The sequence below is a fragment of the Elaeis guineensis genome, chromosome 6 (assembly GCF_000442705.2).
Source record: "Elaeis guineensis isolate ETL-2024a chromosome 6, EG11, whole genome shotgun sequence".
Taxonomy (NCBI): Eukaryota; Viridiplantae; Streptophyta; class Magnoliopsida; order Arecales; family Arecaceae; genus Elaeis; species Elaeis guineensis.
In genome coordinates, this window is record NC_025998.2 from 56,533,247 (window position 1) to 56,546,159 (window position 12,913).

A 12,913-nucleotide genomic window follows, 5' to 3' on the forward strand; every position below is an offset into this window, starting at 1 on the left:
GATTAATTAATAATTTTTACTATAAAATAGTGATTTTGAAAAAGTTTTAAAATTATCATTTTACTCCTGCACTGAATTTTTCTCACAATATAACATGTCATAGATCCTAAAGTAGATTGATTTGATGATTAGATCATATATATGTTAGATTAATTTGATTAATCTAGTTGTCTTCCACTATAATTTTTTGAAAAAGTTTCAAAATACATGTATGAAATCACCTATGCATCCCAATAGTGGTATCAGAGTCTAGGTTCGTTATGACATGATTTATGTGTATATTAAATTTAAAATTTAATTTTATTTAGATCTGATATATGATATCTTAGATCTAAATTTAATTAATAGTTGATCACACAAACTGATATAAGGTTATCCTGCTGTAGGGTTTATCCCTTACAGTGAAAAAGTTATCCTAGTTTGTACTAATCATTGATAAAATCTTATTTTATATCATGCATGTGATGATTATAATCTGATTTAGATGTGAACCAAGATTGTAATCAGATCTGATATAATTTAGATGAGATCTAAATTCAAGCATATATGATATATGATTAGATTAGATGATCCGATTAGCAAGTACTTGGATTGGGTTGATCACTAGGCCGTCCGATCATAGGAGCAGGAAGGGTTTAAAGGCCCTCTCTTCCCATTCGATGGGATACTCTTATGGCATGTAGGGGTGCCATGTAATTAGATCTCATGAAGAAAAATATGAAAGAAAGAACTTACTTTTCTGCAAAATCTTAGATCTTGAAACCCTAGGTTTGTTGTATGTGATACAAAGTTGTATGAAATATAAGACATCTAATCTATATGATTAAAATTATTTTAATCATAAAAAAATAAAATTTTAAATCATAAAAATTTTAGATATGATCTAAAAGTGTTATGATTGATTTTATTTTAGTGTTATGCAAGAATTTTTAGATCTGAAACTTCTTAAATCATACTGATACAATTACTGAGCTGACTAAGTTTTAAACTGAGTTGACTTAGTCTCCTTGTGTAGCTGGCTCAATATTTATTGAGTCGATCCAATTTTAGAATAGAAAATCTTTGCATAAAATTTATTATAAATTATTTATAAAATAAAAAGTTGAAATTATTTCAAATCATAACCTAAACCCATGTTGATACTGAACTTTATTGAGAATTAAGTGTAGAATCGATTAGATCTAGAATTATGAATTAAAGATCTAATGTGATTTGCATAAAATATGAGGGTATAGGTTAGCTCAAATCAGATCATCTTAATTGGATTAGACCTAAGATTAGAATCAAAGAGTTAATGGACTAACTAGAGAAATTGATTAAATCTAACCAAATGTTGAATTAAATTAAATCAAAGTTTCTCTAGAATCAATATAATAATTGTAGATGGTCAAGTCCATATCTTTGATTAGACCAAATAGACCTTGATTATGGCTCAGTGGTTGAATCCAAATTATTAGGTTGGTCAAATCAAAACTAATTAGTCAATTTGATGAATTATGTCTTGATTAGACTGCTAAGTGATTCGAGTTGACCTATGCCATTAAGGTTGATCAGTGTGACTGATCCAGGTGCCATTTCAACTAGTATGATCCTGATCCAATTCAATAACTTAGTGAAGTCAGTGGGAGGATTGTGATTTATTGGTTGATCACTTCTTATCTCTTCTCTAAATTGATTAAATCCTCTAAATTATTAGGTCCATAAAAATGAGCTAATTATGGAGATAACTAGATCACAGTCTTCTATTAAGATGAATGATAATGGGTCCATTATTTCTGATTGATATTGTAGGCGTCATTCATCTGGTATTTTCTCTTAATGATAGAATTATCATTCATCATATGATGACTCTGTTGTACTATCTGATGATAGTTGGATTGATCGAGCCATCCTCGTGCCTAATCATTCACTAGTTAGAATTACTGAGTATGTTCATGTTAATGGTTGGATCTAATCGAGACTTTCAGTGGAGGCCCATCACCTACTAAAATGAAACCTGGGGCTAAATTAATTACTAAAAATTATGTGATGAAATAATTGATTGAGAACCTATCCATAGATGTATATGGGTTGACCGAGCCATCCTCGGGCTTGTATGTAGTCTGTGTGGATTCTAGTACCCACTAAGAAATTAAGGTAATTCTTTGGATTAGAGGTAGAGGCTATCAATTCGACTAAAATAGTGGGAGAACCTTTAGACTAAAGTCCAATTCTTTAGGCTCAATCAATTCATAAACATAGAGATCTTATATTTTTCTTTCAGTTATGGCTAGATGTCTGTTGCTCCATTCACTATTTGACAGTAATTTATAGGATCCAACTTCGATAATTGGTATCGAAAGTTACGAATAGTTCTAAAGCACGAATAGATTCTACATATGATTACAGATTTAGCACCTAATGTTCTCATGTCCAACACACATGATGCGATCAAAGACACTTATCAGAAGTGGCCAAATAATCATACCACTATGTGGTGTTATTGAGAGTAGCAAAGAACATGAATTTAGTTGTAAATTCGATAGTGCTCAGTGGGAGGATATTCTTCCAATATTGAAGGAGTTTTTTTGCACCTCTGAAAATGTATCTTCTGTGTGGTAATAATTCTTTAAGAAAAAAAAAAGAAAAGAAGATGCAAAGAGTTATGCTTGAGCTAATGAGTCTGAACTGATAAAAGAGTCTAAGACTAACCTAGTCTGACAGAGTTTCTATAGGAACCAGATCTAGGGTTTCAGGGTTAGATCTTGAAATTTTTTCAAGATCATACAGCGGAAGACTAAAATAAATCAAAATTATTTTCTAAAATTAGAGAATCTCTAGATCTAAGATTCTATTACATGATTATTACATAGCACTAAATCAAAAATTAAAATATATAAATATAGCATGAATTACATGTTGATCATATCAACATGTTTCTATACTACATCTAATGTATGTATTAAACAATAGATCAGATCTATTACCTTGCAAGTTAGACGTTCTAACCTTGCTGATCTGGGCTTGAGGATGATGTTGCAAACCACACACGTGTCCGACCTCTAGGAGTCATCCACACGAGCCCACGAATCTCGATCAGAAGTCCTGCTTCAAAAAATCAGCACAGTATGCTAGTACTGTGCTGATCCTTCTTTGATGGTTGATCAGGTGCCTCCTTCTTCTTGATTTGGACTCTTCCAATTATGGAAAGTAGAAGGAGGAGTTTCAGATCTGAGATGCTCTCAGAAAACTCAAGATGGAGGGAGGAAAGATATGAAAACAAACAACCCTAGAAGAAGACCCTCTTCTTCTTCTTGTTTCTCTCTCTAGACACCCTAACTTGTGTCTTTTATATCTCCATGACCTAAAGGTCTTTCTCTCTGATTTTTAGATTGCCTAAAATTCTCTCAAATCTCTATCTTCTTCAAAAATTTCATGAATAAACTCATTTTATATAGAGAGATATGATAGAGTCCTTGTCTAGGTCAAATACCCAGTCAAGGCTTATCCAAACATGGCAAGTTAAGGGGCACCCAACTCTTGAGCATCTCCTCCTTATTTTCATGCATGGACTAATAGAAAAAGGTGCATAATGTGTACTCTAAAAGCTACAAAAATTTCAAAAAAAAATTGGATAAATTCGATGCAAAATTGAAAGAGTTTTGGATTTCTAAAACTCTATCTCATAGAATTCGAAATCCAAACTTATTCCTTTTTGATTTGATCCAAACCACCTTTCATGTAAGAAAGAAGAGAGGAGACCTTTTGTGAACGTGGGAGAGACCTGGGAGAGGGCTTTTGTCGCACAAAATAAGAGGAGATTGGCATTGAATGAGAGAGAGGGCGTGGGGAAGGCTTATGTGGTGCAAGGTGGAATCCTAGTCTTACTAGGATTCTATCTTATGACTTGTTTTAATTTGGTTTCTCAAACCAAATCAAACCAAAATTAGATCAACTCAATTAAAATAAGTCTTAACCCAATTAAGAACTTAATTTAATCAGATTAAATTAGATTTAAATCTGATTTAATTTTTTAATCAAATTAGAAATTAGATTGACCCAAGTCCTAGTTCAACTAGGACTAGTTTTTTCTTGCACTTGGCTTATCCAATAAACCAATTAAACTTGATCCAATCAAGCCAAAACTAAATCTAATTAAATTATATTTAATTAAACTTAATCTCATCCTATTGGCTTAATCAAATTAAGCCAATTCGCAATCAAATTGCTAATCGATCCTCCTGCAACACTTGCACTGGGTTAAATGTCAATCGTATAGATCATTTAACCCTAGAACGATTCTTAATCGTTGATCAACCATCCGATCGGATCATGAACTCTAATGTGTGTGACCTCATAGGTCCAAACTTAAGTCGGTAGCATAGGAACAAATTTCTGTATCAATCGAAGTGACCATCTAGCAATGGTACCCGATGATCGGATAGGTCGAATGTGTAGAACAACATCCTTAGAACCCATGCGGATATAGGTTTCATATAATTCATCCCCTTGACCAAAATGATCATAGGACACCCCAGAGTTCAATTGTCAACTCTGATCAGGTTGTCCATATTGTATTTCAAAATATCAAATCTATCTGATGGATTACCCTGGCCAAGGTTTTGCTAAATTGAAATACAGCGACTCATTCTTCTCCAACTCTTGGAGTGGTCAATCCCATCTCGATCACACTCTGATTTTGCAAGTACTTGACTGTGCCCAGAAGCATTCCATCTCTGAATTAAAAATTCAGTTAGTCCAATACCAAAGCACAGTGAGTTGCTTGTAAGTCACTGAGGCGATCTCAAGTCTAAGGGACACTTATACCTATATCCCATCAGAGACATTCTCGACAGTAGAATACTCTGAAGTTGGTCACATTCAATGATGATGTACCAGTATATCTCACCTGTATGCCATACCAGTGTCTCCACACTCTTTGGTTAAGAGGACAACCAACCCATATGGCCTACAGCGGCCTATGCTCGATAGAAGCTGTCATCCTTATTAACAGCCTATCATTTGGTCGTGAACTGTTTTAAGGACTAATCGATAAATCCTCTCTTTATCGAATCTAAATAGTCCTAAGGACTTCATCATAACAACGGAGTTCATTAGAAGATGAAAGCTTATGATGAAAATGCCAAATATATATTTTATTTATTAACAAATCAATTACAATACTTGGTTGCTCAACCGTCAACAGCTTGACGATTGGCTTTTTGGGATACATTTTCCAACAACTCCCACTTGTCCTAAAGCCACTCGGCACAGTATCTAATACCCATCTTCGACTTGTGGTTGTCGAACTCCTTTATCGCCAAGGCTTTAGTGAAGGGGTCAGCCAGGTTCTCTTTTCCGTCGATCTTCTGAAGGTCGACGTCACCTCGATCCACGATCTCTCAGACCAGATGGAAGCGGTGCAAGATGTGCTTCATCCGCTGATGTGCTTTGGGTTCCTTTACCTGAGCTATGGCACCAGTGCTGTCGTAGTAGAGCAGGACCGAACCATCGAAGGAGGGTGCTACTCCGAGCTCGTTGATGAATTTCCTCAGCCACACAGCTTCCTTCGCGACATCCGATGCTGTGATGTACTCCGCTTCACAAATAGAGTCTGCCACAGTATGTTGCTTGGAACTCTTTCAGCAGATAGCTCCACCATTCAGAGTAAAGATATAACCCGACACGCTCCTGCTGTCATCATGGTCAGATTGGAAGCTAGAGTCTGTGAACCCCACAAGTTTCAGATCTGACTCACCATTAACCAACCATTGGTCTTTAGTATTTCTCAAATACTTAAGGATGGCTTTAACCACTTTCCAGTGATTTTCTCCAGGATCAGATTGGTATCTACTCACTACTCCTAGTGAGTATGCCACATCTGGTCTTGTACATGTCATGGCGTACATGATAGATCCCACGACTGAAGCATATGGGACTCTACTCATATGCTTTCTCTCTTCAGGAGTTGTCGGACAATCCTTCTTAGAGAGAGAAATTTCTTGGCCTATCGGTAGATAGCCCTTCTTAGAATTCTCCATGCTGAACCTTTTCAGCACAGTGTCTATGTACATGGACTGGGATAACCCAAGCATCCTTTTAGATCTATCCCTATAGATCTTCATCCCTAGGATGTAGGATGCTTCACCGAAGTCCTTCATGAAGAACTGTGATGACAACCAAACTTTTATTCTCTGTAGTGCGGGGATGTCATTCTCGATTAAGAGAATGTCATCCACGTACAAGACAAGAAATACCACAACTGGACCATTTGCCCATTTATAGATGCAGGGCTCTTCTCCATTCTTAATGAAGCCATACATTTTGATCACCTTATCAAAACGCATGTTCCAACTCTGAGAAGCTTGCTTCAATCCATAAATGGATCTCTGAAGCTTGCACACCTTGGACTCATCTGTGGATGTAAACCCCTCAAGTTGTATCATATATATCTCTTCGGTTAGCTCTCCATTCAGAAAAGCTGTCTTTATATCCATCTACCAGATCTCATAATCCAAATGGGCAGCTATTGCAAGCATTATCCGAATGGATTTGAGCATTACCACAGGAAAAAATATCTCGTCATAGTCAATACCATAACATTGACGATACCCCTTTGCGACCAGATGGGCTTTATAGGTCTCCACCTTTCCGTCTGCGCCCCTCTTCCTTTTGAAGACCCATTTACACTCAATGGGTTTAATCCCTTCAGGTGGGTCAACCAATGTCCATACATCATTGACCTTCATGGACTCCATTTTGGATTTCATGGCTTCAAGCTATTTCTCGAAATCAGGTCTCTGCATTGCATCCATATAGGTGATCGATCCTCATTATTCTCATCAAGTTTGATGGGATCACCATCCCGGACCAAGAAACCATAGTATCTATCCGACTGATGCGGTACTCTATCGGATCGTCTTAATGGTGCAGGTACATTGGGCTCTGGATCTGATCTAATCAAATCCGACTCAGGTTCAGCTATTGGTGTCGGTCCTTCTACCTGTTGAACTTCATCAAGTTCAACCTTAGAGGCAACAGTTCCTTCACCAAGGAACTCCTTTTCTAAAAAGATTGCCTTAAGGCTGACGAACACCTTTTGTTCATCAGCATGGTAGAAAAAATATCCTTTTGTCTCTTTGGGGTACCCTATGAATGAGCATTTGTCAGACCTAGGTCCAAGTTTGTCTATGACTAATCGTTTGACATAGGCCGAGCACCCTCAGACCCTAAGGTGTAAAAGTGCTGGCTTACGTCCCGTCCATATCTCATATAGAGTCTTAATTACAAACTTACTTGAAACTCTATTTAACAGATAACAGGCCGATTCGAGTGCATATCCCCAAAAGGATATCGGCAAGCTAGCAAAACCCATCATGGATCAGACCATGTCTAACAGAGTCCGATTCCTCCTTTCAGACACACCATTATGCTGTGGTGTTCTTGGAGGAGTCCATTGGGAGAGAATCCCATTCTCTCCTAGATATGTGAGAAATTCACTAGAAAGGTATTCTCCTCCTCGATCAGATCGAAGAGTTTTAATACTCTTCTCAGTTTGTTTTTCTACTTCACTTCGAAATTATTTGAACATTTCAAATGAATCCGACTTATGTTTCATCAGATAGACATATCCATATCTGGATAGGTCATCCGTGAAAGTTATAAAGTAGAAATATCCACCTCTAGCACCTGTGCTCATGGGCTCGCATACATTAGTATGTACTAGGCCCAAGAGCTCAGTAGCTCTCTCACCTTTTCCAGTAAAAGATGACTTGGTCATTTTACCAAGAAGACAGGACTCACAGGTTGGAAGTGATTCACAATCACTGACTTCGAGAATTTTCTCTAGAGTCAACCTGTTTATTCTGTTCTTGTTTATATGATGTAGCCTACAGTGTCATAAGTAGATATCTGACACACTATCTAACTAAGGTGCTTGCCAGTAGAATAGACTCTTATCGGGCTTGATCTTTCTGGTCTGACCCTGCACAGATGTCCCAGCCTGAACTTGCACCTTCTTCACTTTCTTCTTCTTGTTCTTCTTTCCTTTCTTAAAGGGTCGAGAACTAGAAGACGATCCTCCCACTAAGTTCACCGACTCCTTATGGAGTGGGTGATCCTTCTCAAAGTTCTGAAGCAACCCCAGTAACCCGTGGTAGTTCTCTTCAGGCTTTGTCATTCTATAATGAGTGAGGAATGGGAGATAAGACTTGGGCTAGGCAGCGAGTTTAGTATTGCATCTTTCCCAAGCTGCTCATACAAGGGAAAGCCGAGCTTGCTCAATCGTTCCATCAGCTCGATCATGTACAATATATGATCAGTGACAGAGGCACCTTCCCACATTTTGGCGTTGAAGATGGCACAACTAGTCTTGTGCCTCTCCACATCATCGGGTGTGCCAAAGGCATCCTCCAACACTTGAAGCATGTCCTTTGGCTGAGCCCTCTTAAATCTACGACTGAACTCGTCGCTCATGGCAGCCAGCATGATATAGCGCACTATGGTCCGATCACTGAGCCACTTTTGGTAAGTGTCTCTGACTGTTCCACGTGCATTGGCAGTTGGCTCCTCAGGTGCAGGATCCATTATCACATATAGGATCCGTTCATGCTCCAGGACAATCTTCAACTTTCGATACCAGCTACCGAAGTTGGGTCCCACCAACTCATCATTGTCCAACAATGATCGGAGCGATAGGGAAGTGGCTATATATGCACAAAGGAAAACTATAACTTAATTAGTAATTAATTTATTAAACCTAAAGATTTGGACTTTAATCAAAAGGTTTCTCCCACTATTTTATTCGAATTGGTAGCCTCTACCTCCAATTCGAGGAATTACCCTAATTTTTTAGTGGGTACTAGAATCCACTTAGACTGCACACAAGCCCAACTTTGGTTGGCCAACCCATGTACATCTAAGGGTAGGTTCATAACTAATTATTTTTCTAAATAATTTCTAGTAATTTTAATTTTGCCCCAGAAACCTAATCAGTAGGCTTTGGCCTCCACTGTAAGGATCCGGTTAGGTCCAACCATTAACATGATCATACTTGGTGTATCTAACCAACGAATGATTAAGCCCAACTTTGGTTGGCTCACCTAGCCACCATTAGAGAGACACTTCCAAGTCATCATATGATGAGTGATAATTCCATTAGTCAACAAGCACCAGGCCTTTGGGTCTGCAATGATTATTGAGTTAATGTACTCATTATCAAACACCTTAATGGGAGGCTATGACTCAGTTATCTCCATAACTTTATCATTTTAAGGATCTAATAATTTTAGAGAATTTAAATAATTTAGAGGATGAGGTCAGATGAACTAGCTTATCATGATCCTCCCACTGGCTTCACCAAGTCAGCTTAAGGGAGACCATTAAAAGAGCTAGTCTAGGAGCACCTAAATCAGTCACACTGATTTACTTAGCTGACATGGATCAGCTTGAATAGTCAAATGATCCGATCAAAATATAATTTCACCAAGAGGCCAGGTAAGTTCGATCAGTGGGAGGGTCTACCAAAGCTTTCCTTAGACACCATCAGAAATAGCCAGGTAAGTAGGCTCCCAATTAAAAACCACCGGTCTGGTTTACCTTAGACACCAACTGGTTTAATTAGTTTCGATTAGATCAACCTAACAGTTCGTGCTAGACCGCTTAGCCAAGAATCAAGTCCATTTGGTTCTTGTTAAAGACATGGACTTGACCAACTACAACTATTGTAATTGATCTAGAGAATCCTTGACCTAATCTAAGACAACAATTGATTAGATTTAGTCAATTCTCTAATTAAGTCCATCTTCAATCTAACCATAGGTCTAACCCAATTAATGGACCTAATTCGCACTAACCCATTAACCCAATGTGTTATGGTTTGTGTCTTAGGTTCTTCAATTCACAATCTTAGAACCTAATCAAATAACTTTTTAATTCTTAATTAAGTTTTGGGCTGAGGGTTGGGTTCGACTTTTCAAAAAATAATTTTTATATTTGTAAAATAATTTTACAATATGATTCTACCAACCATATTGCATGTTTGATTCATAATCAAGATACAAGTGAAATAAATATGAAACTACTTTAGATCTAATCTAAACAGGTTCATGTAATTGAAACAGTTTCAACTTTAAACAATTTCTTTGCACAAAAATTATTAACAAAGATATTTTATTCAGATTTAAATATCTTTTAAATTTAATAAATTATAAATTTAATCTAGATCATATCTAACAAATTTATGATTAAAGATAGATCTACACAAACTAGGACAACCTTTGCACTGTAAGGGACAACCCTTACAGCAGGACAACCTTGCAGTTCGTGATTGATCTAAAATTTTAATTTCAAATTTAATAATCAGATTATAAATTAAATCTAATCTAAGAAATAATCTAAGCATATATAAATAATTATGTAATAAAGAATCTAGGCTCTGATACCAATTGTAGGAACCAAATCTAGGGTTTTAGGGTTAGATCTTGAAACTTTTTCAAGATCATACAGCGGAAGACTAAAATAAATTAAAATTATTTTCTAAAATTAGAGAATCCCTAGATCTAAGATTCTATTACATGATTATTATATAGCACTAAATTAGAAATTAAAATATATAAATATAGCATGAATTACATGTTGATCATATCAACATGTTTCTATACTACATCTAATGTATGTATTAAACAATAGATCAGATCTATTACCTTGCAAGCTAGACGTTCTAACCTTGCTGATCTGGGCTTGAGGATGATGTTGCAAACCACACACGTATCCGGCCTCTAGGAGTCATCCACACGAGCCCACGAATCTCGATCAGAAGTCCTGCTTCAAAAAATCAGCACAGTATGCTAGTACTGTGCTGATCCTTCTTTGATGGTTGATCAGGTGCCTCCTTCTTCTTGATTTGGACTCTTCCAATGATGAAAAGTAGAAGGAGAAGTTTCAGATCTGAGATACTCTCAGGAAACTCAAGATGGAGGGAGGAAAGATATGAAAACAAACAACCCTAGAAGAAGACCCTCTTCTTCTTCTCATTTCTCTCTCTAGACATCCTAACTTGTATCTTTTATATCTCCACGACACAAAGGTCTTTCTCTCTAATTTTTGGTTGGCCCAAAGGTCTCTCAAATCTCTATCTTCTCCAAAACTTTCATTAATAAACTCATTTTATATAGAGAGATATGATAGAGTCCTTTTCTAGGTCAAATACCTAGTCAAGGCTTATCCAAACATGGCAAGTTAAGGGCACCCAACTCTTGAGCATCTCCTCCTTATTTTTGTACATGGATTACTAGAAAAAAGTGCATAATATGTACCCTAAAAGCCACAAAAGTTTCAAAAAAAATTTGGATAAATTCGGTGCAAAATTGAAAGAGTTTTGGATTTCTAAAACTCTATCTCATAGAATTTGAAATCCAAACTTATTCCTTTTTGATTTGATCCAAACCACCTTCCATGTAAGAAAGAAGAGAGGAACCTTTTATGAACGTGAGAGAGACCTGGGAGAGGGCTTTTGTCACACAGAATAAGAGGAGATTGGCATTGAATGAGAGAGAGGGCATGGGAAAGGCTTATGTGGTGCAAGGTGGAATCCTATTCTTACTAGGATTCTATCTTATGACTTGTTTTAATTTGGTTTCTCAAACTAAATCAAACTAAAATTAGATCAACCCAATTAAAATAGGTCTTAATCCAATTAAAAACTTAATTTAATCAGATTAAATTAGATTTAAATCTGATTTAATTTTTTAATCAAATTAGAAATTAGATTGACCCAAGTCCTAGTTGAACTAGGACTAATTTTTCCTTGCACTTGGCTTATCCAATAAACCAATTGGACTTGATCCAATCAAGCCCAAACTAAATCTAATTAAATCATATTTAATTAGACTTAATCTCAGCCCATTGGCTTAATCAAATTAAGCCAATTAGCAATCGAATTGCTAATCGATCCTCCTGCAACACTTGCACTGGGTTAAATGTCAATCGTATTGATCATTTAACCCTAGAACGATTCTTAATCGTTGATCAACCATCCGATCGGATCATGAACTCTAATGTGTGTGACCTCATAGGTCCGAACCTAAGTGGTAGCATAAAAAATTTCTATACCAATCGAAGTGACCATCTAGCAATGGTACCCGACGACGGATAGGTCGAATGTGTAGAACAACATCCTTAGAACCCATGCGGATATAGTTTTCATATAATTCATCCCCTTGACCAAAATGATCATAGGACACCCCAGAGTTCAACTGTCAACTCTGATCAGGTTGTCCACATTGTATTTCAAAATATCAAATCCATCTGATGGATTACCCTGGCCAAGGTTTTGCTAAATTGAAATACAGCGACTCATTCTTCTCCAACTCTTGGAGTGGTCAATCCCATCTCGATCACACTCTGACTTCGCAAGTACTTGACTGTGCCCAGAAGCCTTCCATCCCTGAATTAGAAATTCAGTTAGTCCAGTACCAAAGCACAGTGAGTTGCTTGCAAGTCACTGAGGCGATCTCAAGTCTAAGGGACACTTATACCTATATCCCATCAGAGACATTCTCGACAGCAGAATACTCTGGAGTTGGTCACGTTCAATGATGATGTACCCTTACATCTCACCTGTATGCCATACCAGTGTCTCCACACTCTTGGTTAAGAGGACAACCAACCCATATGGCCTACAGCGACCTATGCTCGATAGAAGCTGTCGTCCTTATTAACAGCCTATCATTTGGTCGTGAACAGTTTTAAGGACTAATCGATAAATCCTCTCTTTATCGAACTTAAATAGTCCTAAGGACTTCATCATAACAACGGAGTTCATTAGAAGATGAAAGCTTATGATGAAAATGCCAAATATATTTTATTTATTAACAAATCAATTACAATACTTGGTTGCTCAACCGTCAACAGCTTGATGATGCTTTTTGGGACA